Genomic DNA, 26,202 nt, shown 5'->3' with positions numbered 1-26,202 from the left:
AATTCTTTCCTTTGTTCTCTTTTTTCGGGTTTTTTTAATGTTATTCCCAAGTAACTAAAGGTGGACATATATTTGGAGGTCAATCCATTGATCATATTAAATTCCTTTAACACTTTAGTTCCTTTTAGCCCTCTTTTTAGTGTTTTTTGACATAATAAATAGCATATGATATTTCCTTCACTTTATTTTTATTAATGTAAAATGTTTTTTGTTTCAGCTGTGGTTGTGCGGTATTTGACCAAGAGGTACATAGGTGAATACAGTTCAAATGTCGGTAAGTCTTTAGATATGATTACTTTGGTAGTCTTATACTTTCTCTATCACTTCAAGCCACTTAGATTGACAATCAATAATAACAAGATAATAATATAGACTCTGATATAGAAATATCTACACAAATACTTTCAAAAGGAAAATCTTTTTCGAAAAAGGCAATAACAGTTTTTCTTTTTTGTTTGAAGCATTGAATTTTTCACAAATTTTACAACACGAAATCGTATCATTGCATCCTCTTTTAGGATGTCCAAGGTATCATGTACAGGCCTAAAATTGGCATTCGCCAACTTCGCTGCTACGTGTTTTTGGTCTTACTTTATGGTGTCGAGTCTTGGACTATGAATAAAATTGATTAAATCGTCTTGAGGCTTTCGAAATGTGGTGCTAACAGAAGGATTTTAAAATTTTCTTGGACGGAAAAGATTCAAAACTCCACAACCCTAGAACGTCTCAGCAAGACTACTGAGATTATAAAAAGCATCAAGAAGACAAAACTGGAGTATTTCAGACATATAATGAGAGGTCCCAAATTAATATAGGTTGATACAAAATATTATGCAACGGAAAATAGCAGGCAAACGCTGTCTAGAACGAAGAAATACTTCATTGTTGAAGAACTTACGATATTGGTATGGCGTTGATCTTCTTCTTCAGGTGCCATCTCCGCTACGGAGGTAGTTAATCATCATAGCTATTTTAATTTTTGAGGCAGTAGCTCTAAATAGTTGTTTTGAGCTGCATCCAAACCATTCTCGCAGATTCTTTAGCCACGAAATTCGTCTTCTTCCGATGCTTCTTCTGCCATCTATCTATCCTTGCATTATGGGTCGCAGGATACCATACTTCTCGCCCCGCATCACATGTCCGAGATACTGTAGTTTTCTTTCTTTAATTGTAAGTTCAACTTCCTTCTCTTTACCTATTGTTCTCAGTACTTCGTTGTTCGTAACTCTATCTACCCAGGAAACCCTCATAATTCTTCTATAGGTCCATATTTCAAAGGCGTTAAGTCGTCTCATTGTTTCTACATTTAACGTCCGTCCATGATTCCATGTTGATGTATTAGTAAAATCGTATATCAACCGACGCAAAGTTACACGAAGAGTTCAAATATCGACTTCCAGTTCTACTTTAGATTACTTTGGGTGAAAACCTAGGACATACGAAGTCCAATTACTTATTTAACGAATGCAGGGCGTTGTTTAACGAATACAACATCCATGGCGTTGATAGAAGTTTGTTATTTAGGGTGTCAGTAAATAAAATTAAAATATCTATGATGGTAACTGGTAATCAACGTTCTGAAAGGACCTGATACACGAGGGGGAAGAATCGTATCATCAATATCTTTATACATACCTGTAAAACATACTTCGATTTACAAGATGATGTCGGGCGACAAGTGTGGCGACCCCATAAACTTATAAGCAAGCTTCTACTTAAATAGTCTTGAGTCCTCTGAAAAATAAATCCTAAGGCCTAAAAAATATAACACTTCAATTGACTATTATGATACAAGTTTAAATGAATGTCAATGACGATTTTTTTGAAGTTTTACTTCTTTAGGCGCAATTGGAAAAATTGTTGAGGGTGAATTTTTATAAAAACTTGCTAATTTTTTCAAGTTACGTATGTATCAATACAAAGCGTGAAAAAAATATATTGGTGTTTTTAGTAAATATATTTTATTATAATTTTTGTGTCTTTGGATTTGTCTTCGTCGGGAATAGGATAATAAATATTCAAGTTATGAAAAGAAGAATAAAAAGCAATCTTAGTATTATTTGTATAATTTGTCAAAATAATTCATTGTGGTGCCAGACAAATTAACTGTCATGCTAATTTGAGTCATATTTTTATAAAATAAAAAAACTACATCCTATAAATATATACCTATTACTACAAACCTTTTATTTATTTTACAATTAATATACAATTTTGTATATTAAGTCGAAATATTTCATAATTTACATTTATAATGAAATATTGCTAAAATTTAGCAAAATTGTAAATTTTCTATGCTGTCCCTTGCCATATTGTTTACGAAATTTATACCGACATATGACAGCGGCTGTGCGAGTAGTGCAAAGTTACCAATTTTGGTTGTAGGTTTCTCTACATGCACCGATTTATAATATGTACGTTTTTGGGGATTATGATACAGTTTTAAAAAGGAGTGACCGATTAGTATTATTTTAAGTATTAAAATTGGTTTAATATTTAAATAAAAATACAATTAACCTGTTTGAAATGTATTTATTTCATTGAAATCATAATAATATAAGTGTAACTTCTTACGTGCGTACAAAGTACACACACTCTTTTTTTATTTGATTGTAGATCACACGAAAGATGTTTAAAACAATAATATAGGCTAGCAATTTTATATACGGTCTACACACGGCAATAACTCTTCAATTGAAAAATAAAGAACTCTAATTAGCACCATTTAAAGAAGATGTGTGGTGCGAGAGACACGAAAAATATAAATTATGTGCTAAAATGACCGTAGATTTTCGAATAATTACAGGCTTGCGACCATTGCAACCATATATTTTAAATTAATTAGTAACTCAACAAATGGAAACCGCTGATTTACGACCGTCCGTAAGTAGTGTACATTTGAAAGATTTAGATGCTGCGTTTTCTTCCTGATACCTCTTTAACACCTCGTTTATTTAACAGAGGCGGGTTTTGTTTAAAGTTGTTAACAAAATTTATGCAATATTTTTAGAATTCTTTACTTCATTTGCAATTTAAAATTTTAAAATAAGCTTTTTTTCATCATTAAAGAGGGGCGGGGTCTGGAATCTTTAAAAGACATCTCAGTCCAGAACGCCGCCTGATTGACCTTAGTGCAGGATTCATTCTTCGTAGCCCCAGTGATAGTTCCCGAGTCACTTTAAAACGCTCTCTCGTCGCCGAGGCTACGCAGAATGCCTACCTGCTAAACCAGACCCTTCTATGTCATCCAGCGCTCCGAAAGCGGAATGGTCGCTGCAAGGTCAACATCGCTTCTGAAGCACTTTACCTTCATTTATCTACAGACTGTAAGCAAGGAGGCCCTTTATTTTCCACGTTTCCCCCTTTTTTTTATCCCAAAATTGGGTTTTTTTAATTAAAGCTTTTTTTCCACAGTCTGTCTCATACAATCTAACTCACCTATTCGCCTCTCATCAAAACTGATTCCCTCTACCTTCTACTTATAATATATTTCCCACTCACCCCTATCGTTGGTACAGCTGTTTTTCCTCCTCTTATTTCTTCTTGATCACTACACGGATATGGTTGTGTATACTAGTCTAAAAATGGGGATTAAATCAAGAGTAATCGTCCAGGTGTATCGGTAGCGTTTATTCTTACAATGATGATTTTTTTATTAATATCCCTATTGTTATTTTATTATCTTAATTTAATACTCCATTTTGAACCCTTTTTACAGTTGGGTCATTCTTTATCTAAATTTTTTAAAATATTTAAAATAGTGATTAAATAAACATTAACCATCCGGAGCATCGGTATGGCGTTTATTCTTACAATGATGGCTTTTAATTTCATCCCTATTAGTTCGAATTTCATTATCTTAATTTAATCCCCCCATTTTTGACCCTATCGAGAGTTGCGTCATTCTTGATCTTAAAATTTTTTTACAAAAAAGCTATTTTTTAATAATTAGTATGCCATAGTTTTTTTTACAGCCATGGCTTTTATTTTCATCCCTATTGGTCTGAATTTCATTATCTTAATTTAGTCCCCCAGTTTTCAACCCTATTTACAGTTGCGTCATTATTCATCTGAAACAAGGTCTAAAATGGTACGTATTTCAATAACTACGCAACTACCCTGTAATGGCTCAGCACATAGTTACAGTTCTGTCCATTGGCGTAGTTAGACTTTGAGCTTGGGGGGGGGCACGGCTCCCTGAGCATCTTGAAGTATGATTAAGGGACCCAAAAAGCCCGCCGCAGGTGCCTCGGAGGCGAAAATTTTTTTGAGCACCACGCCCATTTTTCATTAAAAAAATCACCAATTTTGCTTCTTTTTTTTTACCTGATCATATACATAGTCACACGAACAGAACCCATTTTCTAAACTTACAACTTAAAATCTTTATTAATTAGGAATACAAGTTATAATTTTACAAAGGTTCTTTTTATAAAATTACAAAAATAAAAATGAAAAAACCAATTCTTTTAGTAACGGGTATAGGTACATGTCATATAAGTAATTATAATAATGTTATTTTAGGTAAAACATATACATCTTATTATAATTTTGCTACAGAAACATGCTTCTAGGAAATTAACTCTTGTCTAAACAAGAGTTAATTTCCTATTTTTTTCAGCAAATTTACATAAAACTTTTTCAGCTGTTATTTTATTTTTTACGATTTCATTTTCTATATGTATTACTGAGAGATTAGAAAATCGATCCTGAATCATAGTAGCTCTTAGCCAAGTTTTGATTCTCCTCATAGCTGAAAAACTCCTCTCACAACTAGAAGAACTTACTGGCAATATTCTAGAAATTTGCAACAGTTTATACAGGTTGGGATAATATTCTTTTTTAATATGCTGCATTATATTATCTATATTTATTTCATGTCCTTTTAGTTGCAACATATTCTTCATAACCACAGCTTCAGCATTTAAAGAGAAAGTATCAATTTTCAATATATTTTTATAATTGTCTACGAAATCTTGTGCATTCTCCATATCTAATTTACAAAATGCATCAACTGATGTGGCTAATGGTAAATTTTCAAATCTACTCGTAAAATTAACTATTATATTGTCTAAAACTTGGTAGTAAATATTAATTTTCCAGTATTCTTTAGCCGTTATATCCTTTTTCAAGTCAAGTGTATTGCTTTTTCCTATAGTTGACTCAGTAAAAAAGTCATTTTGCTGTCGTCTTCTTTTTGAAACTCTTAAAGGCTCCAGTGAAATTTCGTGTTTTTCAGCAAATTGTTTAATATCTTGCCAAATTTTAAACTCAGATCTGTAACCTTTAACAGAACTTCTGTCGCTTTTGTATCATCTTACACAGTATTTTAGAAGTTAATTACGCAATAAACAGGAATTGACAAAATTTGCAGTTACGTATTTCTTGTTCCGGACCGGCGATATATACCTTTTAAAACTTCAAAAACCTGTTTAAGATTTTTTTAGCCATTTGTTTTGTATTTTCTGGTCTAAATATATTAATTTAGAAAAACACCATCTTCCACCGTTTTCTTTATAATTTCTAAATATCCGTCTACGCTGAAGTAAGTATAGTTGAATTCTTTAGTATTAGCATATGGTAGCATTATACATCAGGATTGCATAAGTCTCATACTCACCCATAACCCTAATGTTTGTTACAAATCTGCAAATTTTATTGGATTAAACAAGGGTGGATGTATCGCGCCAACATTTTGCAATACAACGGAATAGTCCACGCTGTGAAGCTGATCTCGTATGAGAAAAATTCTGACTCAGTTTCTTTGCGGATTCACGTTCAAAAATGTCCCCTTAATAGAAATCAGAAGGATGCCGAAAATTTTGGGCAGAAATTGTTTAAACAAATTTAAAATTTCACCTTTTTGCACCGAAAAATATTTTTGAAGTTATACTTCTTTACGATCGAGAGTGAAATTTTATAATTCTGGGCGCATGCGCACACAGGCAGTATGTAGTTCGTTGCTAATCTTTCAAGTTATGTATGTATCAGCGCAAATAAATCAATAAAAGAATATATTAGTGTTTTTAGTAAATGTATTATATTTATTATAATTTTTGTGTCTTTGGATTTGTCTTCTTCGGGAGTAATATATGCTTCTTTTTATGAGCATTTTTCAATGCGTCACAAATGATAGAAAAAAAGTTAAGTCCGTGATAATACACATTTATGACATTTATTCTAACATGACATTTTAGTTAAATCTGACAGTTGTCTTATTTTCTTTGATTTGTATAGTCTTATAAATTGTACAGATTATATTCGTAGATATATATTATATAATTGGTAAATAATTTTTTTCGATTATAGCGCCATCTATTGACAACTAGAATAAATGTTATAAATGTCATCGAAGAACACCGACGTGCGTTTTTTCTGTCACATTCAATTTAATGCATTAGAAAGAAATCGAAAAACTGTGACGCACTGAAAGATCCTCATAAGAAAAAGATTAATACGTATTATTCAAACATTATTTTGTATACCTACTACTTCACTTCATCTATTTGTTACCGTGATTTGTCAGAATGTCCGAGAAACCGTCAAAACAATGTCTCCGTGGCTCATTGGTAGAGCGTTCGACACGGGATCGAGAGGTCCCGGGTTCAAATGCGGCCAATTCCTGTCTTTTTTTTTAATTTTTTTAACTTTTGGATTTTTGAAAAGTGATAAGTATTAAAATTAGTTTAATATTTAAATAAACTAAAAATAAATTGTTTAAAGTATTTTATTTCGTTGAAATCATATAATAGAAGTATAACTTCTTACGTGCGTACAAAGTACACACACATTCTTTTTTTGACTAGAACACATAAGAAACGACGATATTAGACAACAAATGCAAACAGGAAGAACAATCATAGATGAAATCTAAAAACAACAGCTAGTATGGTACGAACAAGTGAGACGAATGAAGGAAAGAAGACCCCAAAAAAAGTGTTAGAATGAACCCCCACATACAAACGAAAACGAGGAAGACCAGCAACGACTTGTATAAAGGGCATCTCCAAAGCGATGTCAGAAAGAAATTTAAGAGACGAAGACTGCCACAATAGAAGGGAGTGGCGATTAGGAACGGAAATGCGTAGAAGTTTAATATATTATTATGAATCACTTTATCAATCAAAGATAGAGTAAAAATTAAAATTTTTAATTATAACGCGGGCACATAAATTTGATACACCCTGTATATTGATTTGTAACTATTTAGTAGAAGGTAGCTTTTACGCAGTGGGTCTTTCCTTAATGAGTTTTTCCCTGAAGACTTAAAGGCATTTGTAAAAAGATTGTTTGTTACGGGAAAGGTAAGATCCACAGGTAGCTGTAATTATTAGTTTTTAGAAAAATAAAGGTAGAGAGATTTGGAATTTTAAGGCTGTTTGTTTTAAGAACAAGAGTATTTGTATAATTTCCGAAAAGTGATTAGGATGAGTAGAAGTGTTGTTTGAAAGAATGCCTGGTTTTTCGAATAAGAAAGAGAAATGTTTCTGATTGGCTTGGCAATTTGGAATGGGGAAAGGGAAGTTTGAATGTTGAGACAGTTTTGGAAAAGAAAGATCATTGTGTGGTTGGCATCCGAGAAAGGCAGTCGAAAGTTTTCGCTTATAGTTCAGACGCAAGTACTAGTACTACATAGTGGAGAGTAGCTGAAAAGTGGAACGAGAGACAAATCAAATTGAGAAGAAAAACCTCTTTGATTCTGTAAAGTCCAAGAGAGTAAGTTACAAGAACTATAGTTATTAAAATTATTTGTGACACCAAGTAAAAAAGATACTTGGGTCTCAGGAGATTATTATTGAGAGAAAAAGAGGAGAGAGATTTGGAGTTTATTGAACGAGTACTGGTCAAAAGCGGCCTGGCTTGTGTTTTGGAGAAATAGTTGCTGGTATGCTGCTGGATTGATGCTGAGAACGGAGAGGGCTTTGATTGGTAGCCTAACATAATCAACAAGGAGGAGCTGTTTGGGTCAAGAGGAGACATCATTGTGTGTGAATCAAAAAGGTCAGTCAATAACTTATGTGATAGATGTTTTTTATAATCAGAAGTTAAAATATTTGCGTAAAAGCATATGAATTAAGATTCCAACATTTCAATAATTTTATAGGAAGTATAAGTAGTTTTGCAAATACCTAAATTTGTTTGTTTAGCTTATTTTATAAATGGTATAAGGAACAAAGCGATAAATATTTGTTTAAATTAGATTAATTATATGGTAAAAGATTCATTTGGACAATTATGCCCACAGGATTTAATTGATAGATTTTCAGAGCATTGCTTTTGATAATAAAGGTATTTGTATGTGCTTATTTATGATTTTTCTATTTATTTCGTTTTCCTATTTTATCCCGATAAGGATCAAATAAGAGATACTGATGCCACGAAAAAGGATAAGTATAACCTGAGATTTTTTATTAATTGTTTATGTATGATTTGCGTTAATTCAATAATTAATTAAATAAATACTCAATTAAAATAAAAGTAATAGAAAGCAGATCATAACAATATTTATAAAATATTTTTTCCTGTTTTTTGGGTAATTATAAACCCAAGGTCTCATTTTATTTTTCTGAAAAGATAGTTTTCGAGTTATAAGCGATTTAAAATCTGTATAATGCGATAATAAGCATTTCCGAGGCTTGAAAACTTATATGTAAATTATTATTTTTGAGGTGATGCAAAGTGATTAAATTGAAGTTTAAGCATTCAATTTCAAGATTCTGGCGAGTAATAGAAGCTTATTTTAATATAGACCACTGTTTTTAGTGGCTACTCATGCGCTTCATAGGCGCATATTATACGTACATATGTTATATGAAAAATTACGAACAAATACTTGACTTTTGCTTCTTCTTCTTCCCCTTTATAAGCAATTCCGCTTGTTCATTGGCGGATTAATAGCTATATGGAAGTTTGTCACTCCATCTTTTGCGCGGTCGGCGGATACTTCCACCGATTGGTGATTTATCTCTTGCTATTTTGACCACACGGGCCTCCCCCATTCTGGTTATGTGGTTATTCCATTCTTTTTTCTATTTAGTGTCCATTCATTTATACACTGTAAGTTACATTGTCTTCTAATGTCTTCACTCATCTTTCGATCTCTCAGCGTATTTCCTGTAATTCTTCTCAGTACTCTCATCTCTGCCGTTTCCAGTAGTATTTGTGTTGTGGCTGCAGCTGTGGTCAGAGCACGCCAAATAGAATTCCATTTTAGTGACGTCACGTTGCCTAGCAACCGTCGATTCTCCCATTATGAAATTCTATTTTGTGACGTCAGCAAAATAGAATTCTATTTGGCGTGCTCTGGGCCCTGGTCTTGTTTCTGATTATACAAGATATGTGTCAAATATTTAACATTTATTAAAATTAACTTATTATTAGTTTTTTAATAATTTATTTATTTATTCAATTACTTATTGCCAATGTGCTAATTAAATACGCCAATCATATATTGCGACGCGCAGTAGCTTTAAAGTCGAGTGGAAGCGCATATCTAACATTTAAAAAACAACGGTGTAAATTGAAAAAACCCCGATTACGGGTAGGCCTGGTTCCCGCGTACCAAAAAAGTTGATTAACAGCAACCTAACAATTTGTTAATAGCTTAACGGGGTCTAGTCGGACAAACTTTGATGTACGGGGACATTGGAATAGGGGAAGTTTTAATTGTGAAACGTGTCATCCTGACAAATTTATGATTGTGAAAACTAGCAGGTTGTTTTTAAGTTTATTCAATAGAAAACTTTATATAATACACTCACCGGCACAAAATTCAGCCACCCAAAATTTTTGATTAAGTTTGAAAATTTATAACTTTATTACTTGTACTCCGATTTTCAAAATGCTTACACCAGTTTGTAGGTAAATGTATTGACATCATTTGGTATTATTCTGGTAACACAAAAATTTTGCTTGCGTGGTATTATACGGGGGTGAATGGAAGCGTTGTATTTTCTCCTAACTTGAAAACATTCTGTGGAAAAACGGAAGAGCTGATTTTGTTTCATAGTTCTGTCATATTATCCCGGAGGCATCAATAAATTTTTGTTTTTTGAATTATCCGAATATCTCTTTTCTTGTAAGAGCTGTACCATTTTTTGTAAATAAAAACACTGGTTGACTCATAAAATTGAGGCTGGATTGATAAGATTAGAATATTCCACATGCAGCCCAGATCTCAATTATATTGAGTATTTATGGGATGAATTAAAAAAAGCTATTCGCCGTCAGCCTAGGCCTCCAGAAAATTTGGTACAGTTATGGCCCTGGTAGAGGAATATCGGGCTGTTCCCCAGGCAAGGATAACACATCTTTATTCGATGCCAAGATTGCGAGCAGTCGTTGCTGCAAGAAGTATACATACCCGCTATTGAATTGTTTTGTTTTGTTGTTAATTTTGTTTTGTTTTGTTAATTTTAGTGCCTTTGATATTTTTAATTAAAAAACCTTCAAAGCAGTGTTTTTATTTACAGCTCTTACAGGAAAAGAGATATTCGGATAATCCAAAAAACAAAACCTTAGTGATACCTCCAGGATAATACAAGAGTACTATGTACTATGAAAGCAAATCAGCCCTCCAATTTTTCCACAGAATTTTTTAAAGTTAGGAGAAAATACAACTCGTCCATTCACCCCGTATAATGCCATCTAAGCAATTTTTTTTACCGCAATACTTAATAAAAAACGACATCAATATATGTACAGTGGAACCTCGATAAGTCGGATTAATCGGGACCGCGGCCGATCTGGGTTATCGAAAATTCGGGTTACCAGGAGAATACGGTAAAAATTAGTAAAATAAATATTTCTAATAGGAAAATACACATTATAATTGCAAAAATATGAAATACATCTAAATTACGTACAGTTGTATACACTATTGTTTATTTCTTGGTAAAAAACTTGTTTTTTCTGATGAAAATCGGTCCGGGTTAGCCGGATTTCCGGGTTATCGGGGGCCGACTTATCGAGATTCCACTGTACCTCCAAATTGATGCAAGGACCTTGAAAATTTTGAGTACAAATACTAAAGTTATAGGTGACGGAATAATTTTGGGTGACTGAATTTTGTGCCGGTGAGTGTATATGAAAAAATGTTTATCCGACAAATATGCTTGGCATTTTAATAAGTCCGACACGTAGAGCATGTCAAATGACAGAAACTATATTGGTGGTAAATATCAAACTGATTTTTGCATGAGATTTTAATGAAAGGGTAACGGTAACAAATCAATTGGAAGTTCTGTCCGACAAAATACATGGGACGATTTCGTAGTCTAACGTTCGAAACCTGTAACCTGTTCCACAATTAAAACTTCCTCTGTTCCAGTGTTCCCGTACATCAAAGTTTGTCCAACTAGACACCATTAAGCTACTAACAAATATTCAACTTGCTATTAATAAACTTTTTTTTGGTACGCGGGATCCAGTCCTATGGTCATAATCTTGAAATTTTATGCCTAAAGTTCATTTAGGCTCTTCGCAACTTCAAAAATAATAATTTACATATGTATATGAGCTTCAAGCCTCCAAAATGCGTATTTTAGCATTTTTCAGATTTTAAATGGCTCCTCGAAAAGGAGTAAAAAGTCGAAAACTATTAAATTTTAAGAAAAATTTACAAGAGAACTTTTTTGTTTAAAATGACCCAAAAAAACCTAAAGAAATATTTTTCGGTGCAAAAAGGTGATATTTTGAATTTGCTTAAAAAAATTGTTTAAACAATTTCTGTCCAAAAATTTCGCCCGGTACCCTTCTTGATTTGTTTAAAGTGGGCATTTTTAAACAGGAATCCGCAAAGAAACAGAATCAGAAATTTTTTCATACGAGGGCGGTCTCACAACATGGACTACCTATGTGTTGAATAAACGCAGCTACAGTGTATCGATTTGTTGTTTACGTTTTACCCTCCTTCCATTTATGCGATCCTTATAGCAGATGTATTCCAAATTTGAAGCAGCTCCAAGAGGAAATTCTAAACAAGACGTTTTTCTTTGTCTCCTTTTCATCAGGCAGGCTTACTTCACTTGCCTCAATTTTATGCAGATTTTTATTGCAGATCTTTCCGAAAGTGCTTGGCGAGTGTTCTTGGGCTTTCTTTACGTTTGATACATTTATTTTCCTTGAAGAAGGTTTTTATTATACAGAAAAATTCTTTTTTGTATTTTATACCGATGTTTTTTTGCTGCCATAGACTTTAGTTATTAAGAAAGATACATATAGATTTTTTTATAGTCCATTAAAATGTTACATTTAGGTTGCATTTCTTAGAGGAGTCAATTTTATGTTTTTAATGTATAGGGAGGTTCAGTAGAAGCTTAAGTTCAAGTTTTTGGGGTCGCTACCCTTGTCCCCCGGCTGCCATATTGGAAAAAGTGGTGCAAAAGGTTTTCGCGCTGTATCTTCTAAACTAGCAATCCTCCAGAAAATTTAATTACACATAAAATGTAGCAAATTAAATTTGCTACAATTTTATATTCATTACTTTTTATCGTCAAGTGACCAACAAAAAAGTTATAAATAAAAATATGAGAAAATTTTGTAAGAAGTTTCCTTTTGGAGGTTATAACTTTTTTCCCGTTCATTTCACAATAAAATAAAGTTATAGCGATTTTGTAGAGGATTTTTCAGTGAACAATTTTCGCTATAAAGTTGTTTAATTTTATTTATTGTCTAGGTTTTACAGCGCTCCAATCCTGACCAGATTCTCGAATTCTCATAGGAATACAATAAAAAAAATACTTTTCTATCTATTTATTAGTCGAGCGGCAGCAATCTTTATGCCGACCACGAAAATCACATTTAAGGTGAATGACCATATTTGGTCTATTTTTATGTTTTTGAGGTCGCCGAATCCGAATATGAAGTTTATTTTTATCTAGATTTGGTGGAACATGATCAAAAATCAAATTTTATACAAAAATGCCGAAAAACAATTTTGATGATTTTTCAAATTTACCTCTCTGTATCTCTGGTCGCTGTAAATATTTCCTTTTGAAAATTTTACTGTTTAATCTCTGAAGTATGTAGATAACAATGGGATTTGTCCCAAATATTTGAACACATTAAAAAAGGAGTTGTTACACTCAACGAAAAAGGTACGTAATATCAATAAAAATGTTAATTCAGACAACAAACGCAATTCTTAAAATTTGTCCAATTCTTGGTTTTATTGGAACAACAAAGCGATGTTCATCAATTCATTATTTTCGTTAGTTGAGCCAATGTATTACGTTTATTGAATGGACGAACATTCATTATGTATACCATAATATCATTTTATTGATATTACGAACTCAGTTCATTGAGTCAACGAACACTATTTATTGAAACAACAACGTCGTTAATTGACCGACGAAGACCATTCGTTGTGTCAATAACAGTATTATTTCTCCTAACGTATTTCGTTTATTTCTACAATTATTTCCGTTTATTGTTACAATTAATTCCGTTCATTGGCACAATAAATACGGTTATTCTTACAAGCAATTCTATTCATTCTTACAATCAGTTTCGTTCATTCCTGCTATGAACGTATTCTATATTAATAATTACTGAATGCATTAGCCCAATCTATCATATTAATTGATTAATAATAATTTTTTAAATCCCCTTTTTTGTCCTTAACCTTTAGGACTTTACACTGTGTGATTTCTCATAATTATTATATCGCTTATACAGTACACTGGAATAAGTGTTACACTCCCCCCCCCCCTTATTAACTTATTTATTTTTAGTACATAAGCAAAACGCTCAGACAGGTCGATTTTTAAAATTATCAAAGTATATTATAACATCAATGTTTCGAACTTTACACGATCCCTCTTCAGGTGACAGGCGTAACTTTGATTTTTTTTGGGAAAGTACATCATGTGACAGCTCATTTAAAAGTGTTTGAAATGGTGATTTCAAAAATGTATAACACTTTAATCATTTTTGAGAGCGCAGGGGCAAAATTTCGATCGAATTATTTTTAAACGCATTCATTTTTTTGGAATCCTGAGAAAACTAATAATTAAGTATTTTTGAAAAATTTAACCGCAGAATAAAAGACTACATTATTACTGAGGGCTGAAAGTCCCTTAGAATAAACAAAAAGTTTCTTTTGAATAGTATATTTGAAATAAAAAAATCATACTAAATTTTCTATTTTTCACCCCTGTGACTTATTAAAATAATCATTATAGAAGTTCTCAGGGACGTCAGACCCTCGATAATACTCTAATATTTTATTCTGCGTTTAAATTTTCAAAAATACTAATTTTTTTTTTCATTCAGGATTCGAAAATTCATTTTCAGTTCATCTTATAAATAACATCACAAGACAATATTAAAAGTAAACACTTACAAACATAAGACACTGACAAGTTTATTTTTAATTAGAATGTTCTCCCGTATTTACCTTATCAGAAAAAACTTACTTTTATTCAAATATAAAAAATAAGTAATATCTTATCCTTATCTTCCTTCTACTACGGACTACACTTGGAAACAAAATGCAATTATTATTCGGCACTTTCAAGGAAAAGCCGTTACATTTCAAATGGTCAAGCAAAATATTTATTGTCTCAACAACCACGATTATTGTCACAATTAACGCATTGATTGTGGGAATTAAAGGCAGTAGTAGATTAATTAATGCATTCGTTGGCACAACAATCAGTGTACATCTATTCAATAATCATATATTACTCTATATTAACAACATTTGTACATTGTTTTAATGAAATCTGTACGTTGTCACGATAAACCAAGGTAATTGCTTGTCATCTACGAAATCAAGAACGTGAGTTGCTGCCACAATTAACAGTATTTATTAAATATACGAAACTAAGTTATTGGCTGAATAAATTGAGTGTTATTGATTAATGTACTCTAGTTATTCTCACAATGATTATTCAATCATTGTGACAATAACCAAGTACATTCGTCAATGTCTAAAAGTTCGTTGAAACAACAAATTAAATTGTTGTGAGAACGAAATACTATTCAATAATCACTGTTAATCAATATTACGAACTAAATTTTTTTGAGTGTAGTTTTTAAACATTTTGTCATCATATTTCGTTAGTTTCATGTTTACTTAAAAAAGTTGAGTGACAAACTTTTTAGTTTATAATTTTAACCAACACAACAATAAAATATAATTCATGAAAAAGTTTTTTGGGCAATTTTAAGTCAAAATATACAATAGGAAAAAAGTTATGTTACTTCATAAAGAAGCGGCACATCCCAAAAAACGCTTATATCTCGAGATCCAATTTTGATCATACTTTATGATTTTGATAACAAAAATTCGTTTTTTCCTTTTCTTACGAATTTTGCAATATGCGGTTGCGTCATTCTTCTCTTGAACCGGCGAATTTGTCCTCAAACAACTTCTTGGGCCGTTTCTATATGCTTCGGGTTATAAGATTTATAGTGGGGAGAAAGGTCAAAAACAGATGAATAATAGCATAGAAATTTTAAAATCATAATAAATTGTATGAATAAAAAATATATATAGATAGAAAAGTAAGCCTAACTTTTGTTTTTATTATATCCCTATGAGCATTCGAGAATCTGGTCAAGTTTGGAGCGCTGTAAAACATATATAAATAAATATAATTAAACAACTTTATAGTGGAAATTGTTCGCTGAAAAACCCTCTACAAAATTGCTATAATGTTATTTTACTTTAAAATGAACTGAAAAAAGTTATAACCTCCAAAAGGAATCTTGTTAAATTTTTTTTACATATTTTTGGTTATATCTTTTTGTTGGTCACTTGACGATAAAAAGTAATAGAAATAAAATTGTAGAAAATTTAATTTGCTACATTTTATGTTTAATTAGATTTTCCGTAAGGTTGGTAGTTTACGAGATATAGCGCGAAACTCGTTTGCACACCATTTCCAAGATGACGGCCGGGGACAAGGGTGGCGACCCCAAAAACTTGAACTTAAGCTTCTACTGATCCCCCCTATACATTAAAGAAACACAATTGACTCCTCTAACAAATGCAAGGTACGGCTTAAAAAATGTAACATTTTAAAGGAGTATTAGTTTTAGTTCAATTAAAAACTACACACTACTACCACTAAAACGAATGATTGAAAGAAAAAATAACACCCAAAGAAATATACAAAGTCGTTATTCACACTTTTGATCTATGGAACCCTCAAGACATTTATAAGAGGCAAACAATACATCAGACTGGATATTAAATGGTGCCTACATATTATAGTCCTGTAGTCCTATAACAGCAATTTTTCGCAAAACAAAACATTTTTTTGTATTTTTTGGGTCATTCTAAGCAAAACATGTTTTTACAAGTTTTTTCGTAGGATGCATAGTTTTCGGCATAAACGTGGTTTAACTTTCAAAAAATCGAAAAATTGCAATTTTTTACCCGAATAACTTTTGATTCAAAAATAAAATAGCAATTCTGCTTACCGCATTTGAAATTTCAGGTCAAATTATATCGGTTTTGATTATTTTCATTGCTAAAAATTAATTTTTTTATTGTTAAACAAAGCTATAAACACATAGTGATTGAATGATGTTTTCAATGCATTTCCCATTTGAAATCAAACGAGTAGGCGCGCATACATCTACGTAGATTACGTACATTAAAGCGCATGCATTGGTCACGGGAAACACTATGTGTTTATGGCTTTGTTTAACAAATAAAAACTTAATTTTTAGCAATGCAAATAATCAAAACCGATAGAATTTGACTTGAACTTTCAAATGCAGTAAGCAGAATTGCTATTTTATTTTTTAATCAAAAGTTATTCGGGATCAAAAATTGCACTTTTTCGATTTTTTTAAAGTTGAACCGCGTTTATCTCGAAAACTGTGCATCCTAAGAAAAAACTTGAAAGACTTGAAACTTGAAGCTGAGAATCACCCGAATAATACAAGAAGGTTTCGTTTTGCGAAAAATCGCTGTTATATAATTCCTCAAGTTATTTGTTTATAACAATCTTATCGACATCCGGATCAACTGTTACCCAAAAAATTCGTGTTCTATGGGTCAAAATACATGAAAAAAACTTAAGTATGTAAGTCCATCTGAATTAAGGAGGCCTTTGTACCCCCCTGGCGACAGGACTATTACATTTGATTTAATTTTTTACAGACATCGAATGCTTCTCTTATCTAAACCTGAGGCAATCACATAATATACCAAATCAGGAGAGGATTTTTGGACCTCATTTTCCACAGTATTGAAGAGTATCAGAAACACAGATTATCAATTAATAAATTTATAAAAAATTATAAAAATCAGGAAAATAAGGAATCACTGTCCAGTTCGCCCATATTTTGCTAAACTTTGACCACAATTTGATCCAATTTGTTTTGTTATTTTAATAGTTACCTATACAACGTCCCCTACTTTTCTGATTATTTCTTGATATTCTATTTATTTTTATTTTTTCAGCAAAATTGAAACTTCTGGTGTTTCTGGCGAGATATATAAAAAAAATTGTGTTATACACGAGGGAAAAAGCAGAATTTAGTTGCATTTACTCGCATTTACTCGCGATTACATCCCTCAACTACTACACGTCAGAACGTAACTTTCACGTATCGCGCTAAAATCTGCAATTTCTGATCCTGCTTACACTTCTCCAGGAACTTACCGGGCCATCTTAAAATTGGGACATTTTTGATCTCTCGAATTTCCTAAACCTGTTATACGATCATCGTGATTTTTTAAATATTTTATAGTCTTATTCTTTAAGAATTTCGCTGTAATAATGTTGTTGCTATAGTATACAGGTAAATGTCATTGTATACCGGGTGTAACATAACAATCACACTGTGTTTTCTTCTCAAAGTTAGGAACTGAGTGTGGAATGTTGCATTTATAAAATATTGAAATTAAAACTCAATTATAGTCTTAGGCTTCCTTAACATTTTGTTTTTTGATTCATTCGCATATGTTCGATAATAAAATAGATATGTAAATTTATATTACAAATGAGGTTTGCTATTTGGTCTTGTAAATATTCGGTTACAGTTTGTGCAACGTGAGGTCTTGCATTATCCTGCATTAGCAAAAAATTAGCGTGGTAGCTAAGTACTTAGCTACGTAAGGTCACTGCTTGAACACACTAATCGCTGGTCAAATTCCTTGTAGCGCGTTCCATTTCCACCAAACAACAAAAATAATTATTGATTTAATTACAACTTTAAATAATAAATCTACTAATTTTCGCAACAAACCAGACACTTTTTGACTGTTAAAATTTGACCCTTATCAAATTGTTAATTTCTCATAGCCTACTTTAGGATTGTTTATTAATCTAAGCATAAAATGAGGATATATTCATGAAAAACATGGCCAGTTGTTAAAGTACCTAACTTTTTTATTATCTAATATAAGCGAAAAAATTAAAAACAAAATGTTAAGAAAACCTGAAGCTATAGCTGTGTTTTAATTTCAGTATTTTATATATGCTCGAATATTCCACAGGGTGTTGCGAACTTTGAGAAAAAACACAGTTTGATTGGTAGGTACACCAGGTATACAATGACAATTTATCTGTATAGCTATAAAGCTATAACACATTTAAAAATGACTTAAATCGGACAACTGGTTTAGGAAATTCGAGACCTATCGTTTCGGAAATTCGAGACATCAAAAATGACCCATTTTAAGGTGATGGCGAAGTGTAAATAACTTATTTTTCTCAGAAAGTTGATGTTTTCGCAAAATAGAACTCACGTACGTATTTATTCAGGAAATAACTAACATAATATGTATATACACAAAATATTTTTAATATAGCAAATCCTTGGAGGTAGTAGGTACCATTGAAATGTTGTATTTTAAAATAATGATAGTCGCAAGAAGAGATGATACAACGCGGCCACACAATATGATGACTAAGCCCTATTCACGTCAACACACAAATAAAATGCAAGACGTGGTCAACAGAAAACAGAAATCATGGTACTCGCAGAGATAGATAAAGCGACAGGATCAGATTCAGATGTTATCAGCCACTATTGTTGCCTTTATTCCATTCAAAAGTTTTGTATAAAGTTATATTTTATATAGAATGGCAAGGTTAAAAGGCGAGACAACAAAGGTGTGAGGGTGATATGGTGTTGCAGAAATATGACAACAATAAACTTTGGTTGTTTTTAATAATATTCTTGTTCTATATTTGGTATCTCCAATTATAATACTAATACTATTGAAATAATAATGTGATTTTATGTATCATTTATGTAGTTGCAAATAAGAATACTATAATAACTAAAACTATCAGAAGTGCTATCAGAAAGCAAGACCTTTCAAATAAACAAATATGTGTATTCCATTAATACACTAGAAAAAATGTGTTGGAACATGAAAGGAAGCCCTAAATACAATTTAGTGGAGGATGGTCAGAATCATTAGAGATGTTGCTATTGAAATACTTGAAGAAAGTCAAGAAAGAAGCTTGGGAATAAAGAGACTTGCTGGTGGTCAAACGAAGTATAAGAAAACATAAAAGATGAGAGAAAATTAGGAGAAAGAAAATCGGTCGGGCACAGATCTTCAACACTACACGCTATCGAAAGAGGAAGTAAAAGTAGCAGTAGCAAAAGCTAAAGCAGAAGCGTGTACAAATGTATACGATCAACTTGATACCAGGAAAGGCGAAATTTATTATTTTAGATTTTCCTTTGGTATTTACAAACTTAGGCAAATGTTTACTCAAACTTATTTTTTGTACTTATACCGGGTGAAAGAAAATAAATGTTTTTCTTATGTTAATTTTAAGACAAGGGAGGACAAGGTATGTGAGTATACATCGAAATCGTATTGTAGTCTAATGTTTTGTGAACATTTCGTTTTTTGAATGTCCCTGCTATCTTTAGATACAAAGAAAATATACAGTCTTATTCTTTAACATGTGTTTTAACTGGAACAAAAGTTTGAGACACCCTGTAGGGAGGAAATAGTACAAAGGTGGGTATACATCGAATTAATGTTGTAGTCTTACATTTTGTGAACATTTTATTTTTTTAGTTTCTCTGATATCTTTAATAACAAAGAAACTAGACGGTTTTAAACCATAATATGTGTTTTAACTGACGACATGCGATACGTGAGAAGGCCATGTCTTATCATACACTAAGATGAAATTATTTCATATATTATAGTGCGAAAGGAACAAAGTGTTCAAAGAAAGAAAATATGCACAATGTACCTCTCGCTATTTACAGAGCCTCCACGTAGACACAAAATCCGTACTTACTCTTAACGATATTTCACCCCAAAGAATCTCAGAGCCTCCATTAAACAATCTCGTCTCTATTATTTTTCTCAAAAAGTTCAATTTTTTTAAAATCTTTCTGAATAAAAAGTAGACCATTTAGAAGTTGGCTAATTTTTTTACATATAAAGAGATGCTCTACCTATCTAATACACTTTACATAATTAAAATCGGATTATTTAAGGGGCCTCAGCAATGTTTTAAAATTATAAACAATTTTTTGGCTTATAAACAAATAGCTTTGTTTAATAATAAAAAAAAATATTTTTTTAGCAAGCAAATAATTAAAACCGTTATAATTTAACTTAAACTTTCAAATGCTGTCAGCAGAATTGCTATTTTATTTTTTAATCAAAAGTTATTCTCGTTCAAAAATTGCAATTTTTCGATTTTTTAATGTTCCACCGCGTTTATCTCGAAAACTATGCATCTTACGAAAAAACTTGTAAGAACATCTTTTGCTTAGAATTACCCAAGAAATACAAAAAAAAATGTTTTATTCAGCGAAAAATCGATGTTATATATTTCCTCAAGTTCTTTGTTTATAACAACCTTATCGACATCCGGATCAACTGTTACCCAAAAAATTCGTGTTCTACGGGTCAAAATATATAAAAAAAACTTGGATAAGTCCATCTAAATAAAGGAGCCCGTAGTACCCCCTCCTGGACACAGCACTTATTTGTTTATAAGCCAAAAAATTGTTTAAAACATTGTTAAAAACATTGCTGAGGCTGCTTAAATAAATAATCCGATTTCCATTCTGTAAATTGCATTAGATAGGTGGAATGCTTCTTTATATGTAAAAAATTGACAAATCTTTGTATGTTCTAGTTTTTGTTGTGCAAGATTTTAAAAAATTTTAATTTTTTAAAAAAAGTTTATATTGCAAATTTATTATGCAAAATCTAGTAAGTCAATTTTAATGAAATTTGGTGGACGGTTTTAGCACATTACAAAAATTATCTAAGCGTATTAATAAGGTTCCAATCTAAGAGCCGTTTTACATGACCGAGATTTACTTCGAAAATTATTTCAAGAATAATTACGAAAATTTATGTAGTAAAATTATTTATGTAGTAAAATTTTTGTTGTGAAACGCATGCGTAGTGTGTAATGTGACTGATGTTAAATATAATTTTGTTATAAATAAAAGTCCATTGATGAAAGGAAACTAAGTTAGAGGTAACATAAGAAAAGAAGAAATGTGAAATGACATTTAAAGTTTATAAGTTACAACTTTCATTTGTTTATTTTTTACCGTTAGTAATATATTTGGACAGAGAACTAGAGAAGTAAATTCTTGTGCAAAATAATATTTTGAAGGATATATAGCAAAGATACTTCAGTGAATAAACAAATCAGCACGTTTTATAATTATAAAGGTTATGTTATCGTAAACACCACTGCGTTATATAAGGGAGCGTTCCCGTATTACGTAACGCGATTTATGAAGATTTTTGATCCCCCTCCCCCCTACGTAACGCACTGTAATGGGCGTTTAACTATCACGTAACGCAATTTTTGAAGATTTTTGACCCCCAACCTGCGCTACGTATTACTTGAACGGCCCCTAACCTGCTGCGCAGAAACTCGCGCAGTTTACTCTGAAAACTTTCTAGAATATAGAATAGTTTTTAAATTTTTATATTGAAAATTATCATGGGAAATCTCAGAGTAAATCTTGTGTTTTACATCTAATATTTTTATTAGATAATTTTTCATGGTGGTTATCAGCGTCAATTTCGAAGTAAATCTCGGTCATTTAAACGGCTCTAAGTGATGGAAAAACATTGAATAAAGACAGGCTTGTTTTGCCCCCTTATTTTATATTTATTGCTATTTTGCAGCAAGGGTGTTAAATTAAGACATTTTTAACCAATCGTATCTGATAGAAAATTTAATTATCTTTGTTTTATTCCTATACGACTTTGTTCCAAAATAAATCGTTTTAAAGTTATAAACAAAGAAAGTAGAAAAAAAAACGAAATTTTTTGAAATTTTTAAATACTTTATTTTTTTTATTAATGTTCCGGGCATATTTGAGAAGTCAATTATTATTAACGAAGTTATCACCTATCTTTATCCGCAAAAATCCGAATGCCACCTCTCACCTCCACCTTAAAACAGTTCCTTCCTGGTCTACTGTGGGTTTTTGACAAAAGATGTTGTGTTATGTGTTAGAGGCTGAATTATGTCTAGAAGGCACTTTGACAGTCTGCTCCAAAGAGAACTCCGTATAAATGTGATGTCCAGCTGTAATGTGATGTTAAAACTTTTTTTGCCAGTCTGTCAGTTTTTTTGTGGAGTGTTTTGTAAATTTTATTTTCCAGTGATTTCGTTGGGTCCTTTTTTAGTTTATGTTTAGTTTGGGAAAATTAATAGGTACGTCAAAACATTAGTCAGTTTAAAAATGTAATTTTCATTTCACCAATAATTCTGGCTAAATCCCACATAAACATAATACTTAAGACTTTTTAAATTTTCCCCATAACCGGATCTGTCTCTGAGCAATATCGGTATATGAAACACGGAACTATTCTCCGGATAATCTATTACTGTAGAAGATTGCGTAAATTTTGAAACAACAGATGGACCATTGTCTCATTCTGAACAAAACTATTGTTTGTTGGTGTTTTGAAAGCGTATCGGCGACATATCACAGAAGACGACCGTGAACAATTTTCCATGTCTGCTTTGATAGCGATTTTATTTACTTGCTTTTTTTAAGTCTGCGTGATGCTTTGTTTCACACTTGTTAAGATTTAATTAAAATTAAAAGATCGCAAGCAGCGAAGAGGCAGTCGAAGATGAGTATTAAGAAACCAGACAGCAATTAAGAATGACTGCAAATGTTTCCTGCACATAAAGTGCAAAAATATTACCACTTTACTGTACCATTTAATAATTTAATAATAATAATAATGTCCTTTAAACAGCGAAACAGCGTCAGTGTAGCTTAGGAATTTAATAGACTAGTCTGATGTTTCTTGGGCATTCGATATACAAGGAAGGTAATAAAGCTAGATGCTTCAACTGTCTGGTTTATTGTTTCCTTTTATAGGCCACTAAAGAAAGAAGATAGATGAAAAAATCTTAAGTCTTTGCAGGGTTGTAAAAGATATATGAACGATGATTGATGACAAATCCTTGAAGTGGTACACCTGATTTTGCTTGTTTTTTTAACAGTCATAAAAGCGAAAAAACATTTTTTGCTTAAAAAACGTTTCTTGTACATTTTAGAGAAAAATTGTTCAAATAAATGTTTGAGATCTTAAAAATATCTTTTTAAGATCTAAGCCCGGCCGCACATCAAAGAAACATGAAACGTAAATTACGTTTCATGGAAATAAACCACTGCTAAACAAATATATATCCGGCCATTTATGAGACTCTTCGAAAATAAAAATGTGTCATGAGCATGAATCACACTCGTTTCATTAGTAGGCGGACTTTGAGATGTTTTTAGCAGTGTTTTCTTTTCATGAAACATGTTTTTCGTTTCATGTTTCATGTTTTTCGTTTCATGTTTCTTTGGTGTGCGGCTTGGCTTAAATCTTAAAAGATCTTAAAAAAACTTAAAAAAACGCGCGTGTTTTAAAGTTACCATGGCAACATAATCAACAGTTTTAAATATTGATCTGACCTGACAGTAGTACATACCTTGTAACGTCAAATAATGGTAGGGGAGCAAAGTATGCTAAATGTGCAGTCACTCGAGTCTTATGGGGACCTATTGGGTTGTGAAGAATTAGTAGGTCCTAAAACCAAAAAAAGTTAAGTAAAGTTTTCCATTTTAGTGGGGACTTTCCATTTTTAATTTAGTTTTCCAATTCCAACAATCGTTTTTTTAGATTATAGCGCCATCTATCCATAATTTGAAAAAATGTCTCGAATAAAAGTTACTTATTTTTACGTAAGGAATCCAAATCTGCAATAAAAAATGGGGGCTCCCATTTAAGATTTTAAAGTAACCCCCCACCCCTCGTGTTTGGTGCCATTCGATAGATTTTTCAAAAATATTGAATAAGATTCGTATTTAAAATATTAAATTTACCCCCCCCCCCCTCTCCGTGGGAAGTCGTGTTTGGTACGATTCGATAGATTTTTGAAAAATATTGAGTGCGTATGTTTTAGTTTTTCGATCTGTCATTCATTTAGCGAAATATTCGCTTTTTTCTTGTGAAACTTTGGGACCCACCCATTTTCTTACGCCCCACTCAAATCGTCAGATTTTTGAAATATACACTGTTTTGCATGTATTTAACCTACCTCATCTTAATCTGACGATTTCGAGTTTTTCTAAGGATAGATTTTTTTTCGGTCCCCCCTTAACGAACTCCCCTGCATTAAGAGCCAATATAGGCAAGGTAGAGGTAAATTTTCAGGGTACAAGGTTTCTCCCCATGTGGCGCGCTCGAGTAACTGCAAACATCCCCGCTTGGTCTCCCCTACCATAAATAAAATATGAATAAAATATTATTAATAAAAAATGTTTCAAAGATTTATTAAAATATTTGAAAATGTTAATCTTTTAAATGAATGTGAAAAGTACAGTTGGTATTGTTTAGAATATTTTATACTTCCGTTTTCTAAATCAGAGTAAATGCTGTTCAAATTTAATACTACAACTAAGTAAGCACAACTTGTTCATCTATATCTGTTATTGTTCAAGCAATCTATATAGTGTAATAGGTAAGATTTGTAGCTTTGGGTAGTTCTTCTTTAAGCTGTTAGGTCGGCAGCTGGTTTTTTCTGGTAATTAAATATGTAGTTAAAAAATTAAATATGTAGGACATAACATCGTATGTGTTAAAATTAATTTTATCAATTTTTTAATTACATTTAACCCTCCCTCTTATCGCATGCTTGCATTAATACCTGATGTAGAATAGCTTTTATAATTAATCTTGTTATTGTTAGAATTATTGATACTAAAAGAGCTTTATAAAAACACAGTTAGATCTAAAATTACTTTATGTATACAGTTCAACACTTTTACAATTCAGCACAAAATGCAAGAATGTCCCCGTTCTTTTTTTATTTATTAAAAATACAAAATCTAAAAATATTTTTTAACCGAGTCTTTTCATTACTACACTTACTGCACTTACTACTACACTTACACTTACTACACTTACTACACTTATGCTTGGAAAATGAATTGCACAACACAACGATTAAAATACTGATACACTTAACTCATTTTCTCCTTCTTCCGTATTTTCTTCGTCTTTATCATCGCCCAATTCAATAAAAAATTTATTTCCACCATTAATGTGGAAGTGCCCAATCTTCTTATAATATTCTTCCACTTTGATCTCTTTGGCGATCCTTTTCTGCCAGTCTACTTTGGTAATATTGGCTACTTCTTTTTTAATTATCTCAATTACCTTTTTGTCAAATTTAGGAAATGTATTTGAACGCCTTATACTTGGTTTGAATTGTCCCCAAATTAACTCAATAGGATTGAAAACACAAAAATATGGGGGAAGTCTCAATATAGTGTGTCCATGCTTTTCGGCAATACTCTCTAGAGCGTATAATTTTCTAAATTGCTTCGTGTGTAGAACTTCAATAAGTTGTTTTTTTGTGTAAAAATCTTCGAAATACAAATCATTTTCCATTAAAAAATTTTGCAAGTCAGCTTTCTGTGAAGATGTATTTGGTATTTTGATGAGCTGTCGGGAATGATAGGAAGCGTTGTCAAGCACTAGCACTATTACGCTATTTTTCTCCAGGTTTGGGATCAGCGAGTTTTCAAACCAATCTTCAAAAATGTCATCTTCCATATTCTTGTGGTAGTCAAAGTTACAATCTTCCATTTTCTTCCCACATAATTTTAAAGCATTCGGAACCCATCCCTCACTTCCTCCGCAATGTACAATAATTAGCCACGAGCCTTTATTTGCAGGCATTTCTGGTATGCACATGCTTGAACCAT

The 26,202-nt window shown here is 31.8% G+C and overlaps 1 protein-coding gene across 1 annotated transcript in view; it reads left to right on the top strand.

Moving 5' to 3' along the window:
• The first annotated feature begins 220 nt into the window (after window positions 1-220).
• The window catches only part of LOC114335981 (ras-related and estrogen-regulated growth inhibitor-like), a 368,406-nt gene continuing 342,424 nt past the window's right edge, over window positions 221-26,202 (top strand). The window contains exon 1 of the mRNA XM_050653731.1: window positions 221-274. The gene's annotated coding sequence lies outside the window, so the exon portion shown is untranslated. The remainder of the gene's footprint in view (window positions 275-26,202) is intronic.

This window comes from Diabrotica virgifera, chromosome 6, assembly GCF_917563875.1.
Source record: "Diabrotica virgifera virgifera chromosome 6, PGI_DIABVI_V3a".
In the NCBI taxonomy this organism is placed as follows: domain Eukaryota; kingdom Metazoa; phylum Arthropoda; class Insecta; order Coleoptera; family Chrysomelidae; genus Diabrotica; species Diabrotica virgifera.
The sequence above is the reverse complement of the archived record's forward strand: the minus strand, read 5'-3'. Positions and strand labels throughout refer to the sequence as shown.